This window comes from Dendropsophus ebraccatus, chromosome 10 (assembly GCF_027789765.1).
Source record: "Dendropsophus ebraccatus isolate aDenEbr1 chromosome 10, aDenEbr1.pat, whole genome shotgun sequence".
In the NCBI taxonomy this organism is placed as follows: domain Eukaryota; kingdom Metazoa; phylum Chordata; class Amphibia; order Anura; family Hylidae; genus Dendropsophus; species Dendropsophus ebraccatus.
The window spans coordinates 52,098,529-52,112,428 of NC_091463.1; positions in this window are offsets into that span (position 1 = coordinate 52,098,529).

A 13,900-nucleotide genomic window follows, 5' to 3' on the forward strand; every position below is an offset into this window, starting at 1 on the left:
ACTTTTTCTGTGTGGGGGCACTATTACTTTGAGAAAAGCACTATCTGAGGGAACTATTGCTTGAGTATAGGCAATAAGGGGGGCACTATTTATGTGAGTATGGCACCAATGGGCATAACTACTGTACTATGTTGGAGTAGTAACAGGACAATATTACTGTGTAGGGGCCCTAAGGGAAAAATGTTATTTAGAGGGAGCCCTGAGGCATTGCCGTTGATAAGAGGAGGGTGCAAGGGTGGCACTTTTTCTGTGTGGGGCACTATTCTTTTCTGAAGAAGGCACCAAGTATTATAAATGTCAATAAATGCCAGTATTATATCACAGAAATAATTATGCTGTATCTCTCCACTGTTGCTCACTGGCCCATGGATCCCTGCAAACCGTAAGCGATATGTATGAGGATATAAACGTTTGACAAAATATAAAATAAACGAGTGTGTGCTTGAACATACAAGCATTCCTCTGTAAGCTTTATATATTCCCAGCATATCTCCCAAAGATGCTTATAAAGTGCCCAGTTTATGTTACCCAAACTATATATATAAATTAATGTGAAGTGAGTGGATGTGTCCTGGAACATAGAAATGTTCCTCTCTAAGCTTTATATATTGCCAGAATGTCGCTAAAGATGCATATAAAGTGCCCATTTCCCTGCTAGGTCATTTTATATAGTTTGTGCAATATAAACTGGGCGCTTTATATGCATCTTTGATAGATGGTCTGCCAATATATAATGCTCATATAGAAACTCTTGTATGTTCAAGCATACATTAACTTCATTTACATTTTGTCCCACACTGTGCTCCAAGTTGCATTTACTCTTTTAAAGGGATATTCTCATCTCAACTAATATAGTTATACTTGTAGGACTCATCAAATAAGATATTTTTTGCAAATACATTCATTTAGCAAACTTGTCGCCTTGTCCTGATACATTGCTCTTTACCTCCCAATTGTTGACAGCTCATTGTATAACCAACCATAACTCTGCTCTAAAGTGGTCTGGTTGTTGTATGTATGGCTATAATGTAGTTGTATAGTGTTAGGCCATGTTCACACAACATAAGTTAAGTATTAATCACGGCTGTTGTTGCAGATTTGCCAGAACAGCTGTGATTAATACTTAACTTACATTGTGCTGCAGCTAGAGGGAATCCCGGCTGAAGCATACAGTATACACAAAATATACACTCTGTTTGGAATCTCTAGCGGCTGCACAAAAAGCTGACATATCAATCACACAATGGAGCGTGTGGCTCTGGCCAAATGCTCCATTGTGTGCATCGGTCACAACATTTTGAAAGACAAACGGCTGTGGTAGCATCGATCTGCTGCCGTTGCTCTGTGGAATAGGAGTGGCGGCAGCAGACCACCGCTATCCTCTATCCTCTTTAAAATAATCCTGAAATCTTTCAGACTTTAAGCCCTTATTACACGGGGCGACTAGATCCAAGGTTCCAAGGTTATCCCATACCTCATGGCAGGGTGGTAACTCAGGAGCCAAGAACCTATTAGGTCACAGCTACTAGGGATCCTAAAATGGTGTTGTTTTAAAGCTCAAAGTCTTGGATTCTTGGCTCTAACCCCTACATGTACTGAGACGTCATGGCATCACTAAGGGGGTACAGAGAGGGTTCAGCTATCAACAGCCAGAGACCACGACTCATACCCTACATGAACCAAATGGTCCATTACGGCTATTGAACCATTTAGATGCAGCATTTAAATTATGTTGGAGATGAGTAGTTGTTGGGTAGTTGTGGATTAATGCTAGTACTCTTACTATGTACTCTAATAACACAAACTGTAGCACAGTATACAACTGTGTATACTAGCTATATAATACTAGTACCAATATACTTGCTGTACAACTAACGGTGTCAATATACTGTAAAAGGCCGGGTTCACACAGTTTAAGACAGCAGCCGTTCTGTCACACGGTTATGTCACTGAACGGCCACTATCAGTGAAGTGCTGACAGCATTGATCAATGCAGTACATTAAGTACTGCATTGATCTCAATGAATGATCATGGTATTGCTCATAGAATTCTTATGGGGGGAATACATATAAGTTTAAAAAATAGTTTTTATATATATATATATATATATATATATATATATATATATATACATATACATATTTATATATTCATCTCAAAATACAAGTATAAAAAAAACAACCTTTTTTCTATTTTTCAAAAAGAAAATTGTCTTGACTACTGGAGGGGCAAAATTTCCCCAAAACTCTTTGAAGCGAAAGAGTTAAATGTACACCTACCTTTTCCTTGTATAGCAATTTTCTAATATTATTATATCATCAGACTTTATGAGCCTTCTGAAAATGGAAATGCTAAATTTTCACAGCCAGCTAATGCATTTGTTGTACATAGACCAGTTTCCATGTGGTCTGTAGTCATTGCCTAACCCCATTGAGTACGCAGCCATGTGACATAACAGATACATAAAGAAATAAATACATGTATAACACATTGTTAATTTGCAACTTTATTTCTTATAAAATGAAATATTCAAATATCTTTCAAATATCAACACAATATATTTTCATATATTTACAGCATGATGCTTCTGTATAAAAAGCATGCTTCTGGCATAAAGACCAGAGCACAATGCAACAAGAGCATTTAGCTGCAGCCATTTCACGAAACTTGTATAATTTCCATTGGTAGCACATTAATTGAACAGAAATACAAAGTTGTATATGTCGTTCCCTAGCAACACAGCATAGGTCTAAGCAACACAATGGTCTACATGGTCAAAACGACTGTCATACTAGAAAAATTCAGACAGCATAGCCAAGAAACACTGGTACCGCTGATGAGTAAGCAAGTATTCTACAGACAATGAATCCAATGAACATTGGATATGTTTCTCTTTCTTGCTATAATTTCTTTTCAATGTTCTTGCTATAATGACTCATTTCACAGTTGTTCGTACATCATCAAGAACACAGTCTCTACACATTTATCAACATGTCAAGCGCACCAAGCTCACCATATGGGAACAGTTAGAATGGACCTTGTGTTGCCCCATGTAAACTGCATTTAAGTATTGGAGACTGTTGTTTTACCCCAAATGTAAACATGAATAGTATTTAAGCCACCATATTAATCTATAGTGTATTGAAATCAACGTGAATGCAGACCTCTACACCATGACTTTATCACTGGAACATCCTGCCTGTTCTATAACTTATAACAGTATCCACTATTCTGCAAAAATCATATTATAACTATAACACACAAGTCTGATCACAAGAATGATACTTTCATAGAGCTGTATTGTTTTGATCCTAAACTGTGACAAGGAATGGAATCTACTATAAGCTGATTACACCCATTCCCATCAACTTTTGTACTGTTCCCAGTTCCTACACTTAGGAAGAAATTCCAAAAAATACTAGTCATTAGTTAACCTGTGCTGGAATAAGCTGAGATGCATGACTCTTTTTGCTTCTGTGCCTATGCACCACCGACTGAAATCTCGAAGTAAGCAAGGACCTGCATTAGACGTCAGCTTCAATTTATGCCATATTACTGGTGTAAGCCACGCCCTTCCTGTGGAAAGCCACAGCCCTCCTGATAAGCACCACCCACTTTTAATAAAGTGCCTTGTGCAAAATTTCAAAAAGTTGCTAAATTTTTGTTCAAAACTGTGCATCTTCTTATACCAGAAAACTGTTGTCATTTGGCTGGTCTCCCTGAGATCAGCGATCTGTTTCTCTTATACCAGAAAACTGGCACAGTGGCTTGATAAATTCTCACCTTAGTTTTTAGCTACCTATAATGTTCAGACAAAGTAAATTATTGTTCTCTGCCTTTGGTAAGTGGACTGCTATTCTGTCATTTCCAACCTACTCCTACATTACCAATATTGACAGGTGAGTTTCAATGGTATGGTTTGATGTTGACCCAACCACAGAATGTTTCATAAATGTTGTGTGGTTTGCATCCCGACGGGTATTTATTAGGTTGTTATGAGTATGTTCCAATGTATATGGAGGTCTCGAGATTTTGGATAGTTAATAGACAAAAATAGTGAGCAAAATCACTTGCGTTGGTTTTAACACCAGTCCAGGTATATACAAACATGACAGTAGACACGGAGTAGACAGAGAAGTAGATCAGCTATTTTTATAAGTTCATTCTCTGTACTATACATTCTTTTTTAGTTTTTTTTCCCCTTCTTACATGTTCAGGCTATGTTTCCACTAGGAAAGCATATCGGGAAAAGGCGGCCATCATTATCAATAGACGGACTCCTTTTCCTAATAAATAACTACACATTCCTATAGTGGGATCATAGCTTTATTCTTTACACAAGTAGCTCCATAATTATGTATTAGTCTAATGTCCTTTTAAAGATGTCCAAGTAAGGTCACGAGTGTATGACCCCACCAAGCTGTAAAAGTTTTTCTTCAAAGAAATGATATACATGTACGAGAAACTAGACCCATCATAGACACTTTCCTTTAACATTTTTTTTTAAATATTTTCCTTGAACATATTTAAAATGAGTATGCCTTATAAAGTAAACCACTGTGTGCCCAGGGGTCTTATTTCTAGTGTTGTTTCTCATTGAGCCCAGCATACTTGGCCATTAATCACTTTTTATTCTTTGGATGAGGCTACCTATAGGGCTGGACTGAATGTAATCTAGGCACTAAAGTATATGGGTCTTTACCACCCTCTATAATATCCCTTGTTTTTGGTAAATTGCATTTAAGTCTAGTTTTTTAAAGACTTTGGAGCATAGACCCTCAGGTTCCGCTCTATTACTTAAATAACTATTCTTTCCCTTGTTACCAATAAACAATACTAACCATTATGTGAATAAACTCAATACCCATATTAAGAGTCCAGTTGATTTGTACGCTAAAGTAATTTTCATGGATTTACAATTAGAGTATATAACACAGTGAAGGCTTAGACAGACAGACTTCAAATATGCCAGATATATCACAGTGACTCCAGATAATTGATAAACTCGGCTCTTCTGCAGTCTGTCTAATCTAAGTTTTCATTGACACTTATCGAGCAAGGTGCACTTTGCTGTCCTTTTATAATAAATGTGTCTCATTTTCTGTGCAACAAATGTTGGACTGTGTGGAATTCTGGCGCATGAGACATTGTTAATGGTGGACAGTGTTGACATATAAGGGCCCTATTACATGGAAAGATTATTGTGCGAAAATTCAATTCAAGCGATAATCTATCTGTACTGTATGTAGGCAATGAGCAAATGACTAACAAAAGTTCCTTTGTGTGTCGTTGATCACATCTTTTGAGTTGACCATAAAATCGTTGTTAATTATTGGTTAATTGTTCGCAATCGTTTGTTCAATGACATCAGTATAGAGTATAGAGTATATGAACGATCGTAATAACGTTTGTAATAACCATTGTAATTAACCACTATTGTTCCATGAACTGTGGTGAACAATTTCAGGTTGTTTGCAGTTGTTTAATATAAAAAAAAAGTTTCATCTAATAGGACCCTAAGTCATAGAGAAGACATGTCAGCATAACGCTATGGCGTCTGCTTTTTGCGGTTATAAAGACGTCCGTTATTGCATCATTTTAATATGCTTGACTAAAATGTATTGAAGCCTATGGAATAACAATGTGTGAAAAAGACGTCAGTTATTCCATAGACTTCAATACATTTTAGTCAAGCATATTAAAATGATGCAATAACGGACGTCTTTTTAAACGCAAAAAGCGGACACCTTTTTCCTTTTTAGGACGTTGTGTGAACATAGCCAATGTCTGTTGTACAATAGCAATTCTGGAATAGCTCTTCATTAGTGCTCAGCATTGTGCTGCTCTTCTATTCTTCTTGAAAATGAAAGAATTGAGACACTGGGCACGACCATACGCCTTAGCCAATGGGTTGTAAGCTTGACAAGAAACATAGTTATAAATGTATTGATACATTCCCAGGAGGTGTAACAGAGGGTCGGCACAAGGTAAAGTGTAAAAAGAAATACTCTAGAATGGTAATTTATGGATAATATTGAAAAAACAGACATGTATGTAAGTAAAATCATATTATATACATTTTTATATAGTATACTATATCTGTTCTTGGTAACTCCTCTTGGTATATCTAATGATTTTGATGACAATTAACAGAATTGTTACTGTCGCTCAGTACAAAATAGCAATACATAAAAAATAAATATTCATTTAGAGGTGAACATTACAAGTATAGTTTATACTAAATTGACAATGTATGTCAATGGATAGAGGGGTTTTATGGATGATCTTAAGAATCATTCTTTATTTAAATCCCTCCCAATAGTTGGCCTTCAAAATGGAAAATGAATGAGTACCGATGAACTTCTTAAATCATCATTGGTGCTGAAAATAGGCAATGTGCCTGCTTGGGTGAGAGTATCCTTTGTAAAAAAAAAAAAAGTGGCAATGCAGCAGAACTTTAGGAAAAGTAAGGTACGATGTTGGGCTTTGTAGATGAACTAAAGTCTAAAATAAATGAGGATTTTTTTTTAGTTTTACCCAAATGTCCTTATAAGTAGATATATTGAATGAATATATCCCTGTAAAACCATATGACCAAATGTTTAAATAAATCCACTTTTGTCGGCAACATCACACTATACTCCCCAGAGCAGAAAGCAACCAGTGGTCTGTTGATATTTAGACATTAAAGGAAAAAAAACATTTTCTGAAAATAAGGCATTGTGTATTAGAATGCTTCCTATGTATTATAGTTAGACATTTCTAGTGTGGCTGTACTAAGGATAAATTAAATTATTAAGCTTATTCTGGCATTAGTTGATAATATTATGTCTTCAATGGCTGCTTTGTTCTGTAGATACCGATACAATGATGCCACCTGCTGCAATATAACTAATGTACATTTCTGGTTTCTAGCAAATTATTAGCAAAATGTCTGATAAAAAATTAACACCATCATGGAGAGAGATTTATCTGAAAGATTATTGAAGCCAAAGCCTGGAACAGACTATAAATAGAGATGAGCGAACCAGCCGGATTTCTGGTTCGTATGAATCAGAAATCTCGGCGGTTGACTCCCGCTGTCTGTTCCCTCCGTGCAGCGGGTGGATACATCGTAAGGAACGCCTGGAAAACTGGGATACAGCCATTAGCATTGGATGTATCCCAGTTTTCTAGGCGTTCCTTACGATCTATCCACCCACTGCACGGAGGGAGCAGGCAGCGGGAGTCAGCCGCCGAGATTTCTGATTCATACCAACCAAAAATCCGTCTGGTTCGCTCATCTCTTCATCTCTAACTATAAACAGGGAACAGGTCATAAAGAAAAGACTGAGATTTCTCCTCTTTTCAAATCCATTCCTGGCTTTGGCTTCAAAAATGTGTCAGATAAATATTTCTGTGTAAACGCACTATTAGCATCATTCATCATGGATATGTATAGAGCACAAGTTATATATAACACAAGTAAAAATAAGCCAGAATATGAAAATCTAGAACTAACCAGTGAAGTGGTTATGAGTAAAGATAAATAAGTATATCAAGATAATTTTATTCTGGTGGATGCTTTTCACATGGGTTGCTTCAAGGGTTTGACTGATTTGGGTGACCCCAACTTTAGAGGCAAGCTGATCGCAGATGTATGGGGTTGATACAGAACACCTCTGCAGTCAGCTGTTTTTGGCAATGAAATGTGGATTCCTCACAGACTCTTTGGAAAATGAAAAGTGGAATCTGATTGGTTGCTAGGGGCAACTGAGCCAGTTTCACTTTACACCATGTTTGATAAATCTCCCCATTGACTATGATGGCTTATATGCTTTCTAGATGGAGTTATACTGGTGTCTGTGTACATTTCACTTTTGTGGAGGTTGCTGGTGCTATTGCTCTTTATATGTTTACAACTTACACAAAAGAACAATGGGCTTCGTTCATAAAAAATACAAATAATTTTTATTATGTATAAATAGGTACCAATACATATAATATTCCATCTGAATAAAGTTAAAAGATGACCACAGTAAAAAAAACAATCATAAAAAATGGGTTTGACAGATGTAGATTATCATGGGTATTGCAGTTAAATTAGTATCCTATGTGTTGGCCACAGCCCTGATATTTAGCCAAGAGGGTATATATCTACCTGGTCCTTTAGACTTCACAATACCCCTATATCATGCTTACTCCAGTTTGAGAAGAAGTCTATTATTAACTGCTATCACAAGTTTAGGCCTTATTGCACTTACCCATGCTGCCAGACACCACAAAGAGCCGTCCCTACGTACGTTTCGCTATCCATGCTTCATCAGGGAACTCTAGGCAGCATGGGTAAGTGAAATAAAGCCTAAACTTGTGATAGCAGTTAATAATAGACTTCTTCTCAAACTGGAGTAAGCATGATATAGAGGGTATTGTGAAGTCTGAAGGACCAGGTAGATATATACCCTCTTGTCTAAATATCAGGGCTGTGGCCAACACATAGGATACTAATTTAACTGCAATACCCATGATAATCTACATCTGTCAAACCCATTTTTTATGATTGTTTTTTTTACTGTGGTCATCTTTTAACTTTATTTAGATGGAATATTATATGTATTGGTACCTATTTATACATAATAAAAATTATTTGTATTTTTTATGAACGAAGCCCATTGTTCTTTTGTGTAAATTATAGTGTGGGTTGTTTTATTGATAAGGTGACATCTGGTGGTGCAGAGTGGTACTGCAGCCTGAGTTGCTAGATTACCCCGTCCCCCTTATCTCAAACCTGTGTGTGTAAATATGTTTACAACTGTATATCTAAACACACTGAAATCGTGCAGTCTTAATTCCTCCTTATCTTGTAGGCATGTCTAGGTCAGAAATAGATAAGTTAGGGTAAATTCTATTCCCATGTACACGCTTGTCCTTGAAACAGTTTTCTTAACCCATATAGCCGTTTGTTGAAAAGGATTTTTTCTTGACAGCTTGTCTTAAGTGTGGAAGCTGAACTCGTATGTTTGATCCGCGACCTATTGAGAATTTGTAAGACGAAAGGATCAAAGCAAACCAGTGGGGAGAAAAGAGCTCAGCGGTATAATTTCCTTTTCAAGTGGTTTCAGATTGGTCAGCCTGGCGTATAGGAGCAAAGCCATAAACCTCATTAGAGCTGCTGTTCCTGGGTTTAGAAAAATGATATTTATTTACATGTAATATCAACAATTGTAGAACTTAGCTATGAATTATCTTACCCAGGATCTATGTCATCAACCTATAGACAGCACAGATCATCTTTAGCAAATAGCAATCTCAACTCTGATATATAAGTATGTATATACTGTAAGTTGGTACTGGGTAATGGCGCATTTACACAGAGAGATTTATCTGACAGGTATTTGAAGCCAAAGCCAGAAATGGACTTGGGAAGAAGAGAAATCCCAGTCTTTCCTTTATGACCTGTTCCCTGTTTATAGATTATTCCTGGTTTTGGCATCAAAATCTATCAGATAAATCTCTCTGTGTAAACACATCATAAGGGTCCTACTCCTTGTGTTAGCAGATATGACGTGCAGAGGCAATCCACACAAATGAGGTTTTGGTCTGGAAGATCTTTGTCAAACAAGGTGAAGTAGACAGAAATATATTATAAGAAACCGTGTTCATTATGTGGACAATATTCCTTAAAGAGGATGTACCATCAGGTACATCCTCTTTAATCTGACCCACGGATAGATCGGTGCTGTCACGGGGAAGCCTGTGCTGCGTTCCATTTTTTTGAACTGCGGCCCGGTTTCCGTGTATGGCGCCGTTCTACATACGGGTACTGGGCCGTTGCTGAAGCACAGGAGGCGGGCCGGCCGCCCCCACTGGGAGGGAATTCCCTTAGAATCAATAGAGCCACGTCATAGAGGGGAGGGTATTCCCTCCCACTGGGGGCGGGCCGGTCCGCCTCCAGTGCTTCAGCATCAGCCCGGTACCTTTGCATAGAACGGTACTGTACACGGGAACCGTGCTGTGGTTCGAAAAACGGACCGGGGCACCAGCTTCTCTGTGACAGCACCGACCTATCCATGGGTCAGATTAAGGAGGATGTACCTGATGGCACATCACAGGGCCACTGAACATGGGACATTGCTATATATATATATATATATATATATATATATATGAGTAATATTCATATTATTTAGCTTCTTTCTAGTTAGCATAAAGCACAACCCATGTTTAGGGGAGAAGGGGGGTGTTATACTTTGTGACCTTTTCCAAAACAAGACTATCACAAGGATCACTGTGGTGAAAGTATCGACCTTGTGTGTGTCCCATGTAAAACATAGTTAAAGGGGTTGGCCACTTTATAGTAAAATAGGTCAGTACAAAGTATTAGTAAGTGTACTCACTGTATATACTGACAGCAGCGCCCTGTGTACCTCATAGAGCTAAAATCAGACTCCCCTCCTCCAGGCTGGGCTGCCCTGCTCTGTTTTGTTTCAGTCCATAAAATGGCTGACATGGGGGAGCATGTGACCATGCCCTGTCCCCTGTGTCCTCCATAGACATAAACAGGCTCAGTGGAGACACTGGGGGGGCGGGGCCTGGTCACATGCTCCTCCATGTCAGCCATCTTATGGACCAAAATACAACAGAGAAGGGCAGCACAGCCTGGAGGAGGGGAGCCTGATTTTAGCTGTATGAGGTACACAGGGAGCTGCTGTCAGTATATACAGTGAATACACTTACTAATACTATACACTGACCTATTTTACTATAAAGTGGCCAACAACTTTAAATTGAAATTACAATTGAAATGTAACTGATTAAAAGGGGTCCTGATAGTCCCTATATTCTCCTGGCTACATTCCCATGTTCCTTGCACAGTCAGTATTTACAGAAGCAGTGCTATGGAACAGACTTCATTATGATGTTAGGAACTCCAAAACTGTTTAAATCCTTAACGCTACTGTACTGACACAGAATATGGGAATTTAGCCTCACTGTATATGTCTGATGTATATAGCAAACAATAAAAAAAACACAGTATGAAAAGACAGCATTTGCTCCAAAGTCAGTCCTACCTACATAGATGGGAAGCTCAGCACTCAAAAAATCTGATCTGCCTGATCTACTGTGTATTTCTGCACACTAGTGATTTCAGTGCTATAATTGTTGGTGACTCGATGTAGTCAATGGTTATCAATGCTTGGAAATTTAAAGGTTGCTGATTTGAGGTGGAGGAGTACGGCAATATACAGAGTAAGGGCCCTTTTACATGGCACAACACCTCTGCAGTAATGAGCACATATTAGTGAGGTGCTCGTTTGCAGTCTTTACAAAGCTCAATTAATAGGGCAGCCGAGCCACACAAATGATCGCTCTATGATCACCTACCACTAATTGTTCCACATTGGAGAGCTTCGGGGATCCCCAATTTATCATCCCCACAGTACTTGGTAAGTTGAAAAGCTGCACACTATAGATGTAAGGATTTATGATTTGCCTGTTAGCAATAGTTACTTATGCTTTGTCTATGGTTCTAAAAAAAAGTTTGGCTGCAACAAAAGAAAATCTGATCCATTAGTTCTTAGTTAGGGCCCTATTACACGTAACGATAATCGGTCGAATTGGCCCGATTCGGCCGATTATCGCTCCGTGTAATAAATGCAACGATCAGCCGATGACAACGATAATAATAGCGGTGCACGAGCGGCGACTAACGATATACATTACCCATCCACGTTCCAGGGCTGCTCCTGCCATCCGCTTCTCCCAGGGTCCCGCGCGCGCTCTAACTTCACATCGGCCTGTCAGCTGATAGGCCGCTCAGCCAATCACAGGCCGCGGCGGTCCCGGTCTGTGATTGGCTGAGCGGCCTATCAGCTGACAGGCCAATGTGAAGCTAGAGCTCGCGCGGGACCCCGGGAGAAGCGGACGGCAGGAGCAGCCCTGGAACGTGGATGGGTAATGTATGCCAGTTTAGCAAGGGCTGTAAGGACATCGGTAACGATGTCCTTGCAGCTCTTGCTAAACGATTATCGGGCTGTGTAATATGCCCAGTAAACGAGTGACGATCTAGCAGATCAGCGCTCGTTTACAGGTATTATCGGGCCCTGCTCGGCCCATGTAATACCACCCTTAGTCCATTAGATCCATTAGATTAGATTCATTTGTCCATTAGATTAGATCCATTAGATTTAATCCATTAGTCCATTAGTTTATGAACCTTCTGTTTATGCTTCTGTTTATGTTTATTTTAGGCCCTATAATAATACCACTTAACAGTTGAAGAAAAACACATGTGGGGTAAAGAAAATGTAATAACTGCTATGAGAACTATTTTTTTTCTCATACTTTATGTCCCCTTCCCAAAAAGCCATCTGAAACTGATCATATTATGACAAGTTTTTATGTCTATGGCCAGCTTAAGACATCAGTCCAACGTGCTTATGCTAATTGATAAATGTCTCCATACACTTTGGCTGTGGGCGGGACAGGCTGACTGCTCAAAGTATATGGGGACTTTCTGACTGGCCCTCAACAGTTGCTGTCAGGGAAGAGAAGGATCAGGCTTGTTGGAGTTTAAATGCCCGATTCCTTTGTTTTCAGACAGATATGCCGCAAGGGCTGTCAGGTATCGACGTACCATTCCTCTCTTCAATGTGAACACCTAAACATTTGGCTGCACCATGAATAGATCAGTAGAGGTAGCTGTTGGCTAACAAACCTTGGGCCAACAGTTATTTAAGGTGTATGGCCACCCTTAGATGACCTACAGAATTCCCCAGCTATTATCCATAATATATTGTTTGTGTGGTGGCTGGTTCCCTTTGATCATGATTGTAGAACTTTAGTTGATTGTAAAGAGGTAGAATTAAATTAATCTACAATTTTTTTACTTTTCAAATACACAATGTAATAGCAGCGTATAGCAAAACACATACAGCATCATTCATATTTCATAAAAAAGTACATATTCCCAATTCGGTCTGTAGCAACTGACATAGGACATCTACTGACTCATAATGAATACATTCAGATTTCACTTCTACATATATCTGCTAATATGACAATTAAACATTATAAAATATACCAATGAGATTTTTTTCAGTGCTAACAAAAATAAAATCTAAATTTCTATAAATGGACACCATCTTAGGCTTAAAGACCTAAACGTCACACTTACTTTCTATGAAGCCCTGGCCTCATTCGAAACTCAACACCAAAACAAAATGTACAATCTTAAGGACAGGATGCCCAAGTGTCCCATACTTCTTAAAGGAGAACTGTCATCAAATGACAGTGGTCACACACGTATTAATGAGTTTTACAATTATTATAGGTTCTATTCTGTATTAGTTTGCTATGTTAGTATAGTCAGTTTATTAGATACTTTTAGCTTAACATCTATGATTGCACGTTTTATAACTAGACAAGGATAGAGAGACTTTTTCTCTGTAGGATTTTAGGCGTATACTAATCACTAGAGATGAGAAAACTTGCCAAAAGTTAAAGCTGTATCTATATCTTCCAGGCAGTCTTCAGGCCTTCTCCAGATTTAAATGCATATTGTTCAGGTTTGTGCAAACCTGAATTTTTTGCAAGTCTTCTCACCTCTACTGATATAACACATTAAACATATTAAATCATACTCTAATTGTTATTTTAGGGCTATGTTCACATTTTGCAGCCATCTTTAGGAAAAGAAGTCTCTCTTTTGATAATTGTGGCCGCAAATGATAACAATCATGGCCGCAAAACAAGCCTAAGGCTATGTTCACACACTGTCAAAATGACCGCTGTTATCTGTGTACAGTAATGGTCTTATTATAAAATAACAGCCGTTTATTGTTATTACATGACGTCTGTCCAATAAAAGTGGCCATCATTTTGATGGTGTGTGAACATAGCCTAGAAGTGATCTGTATA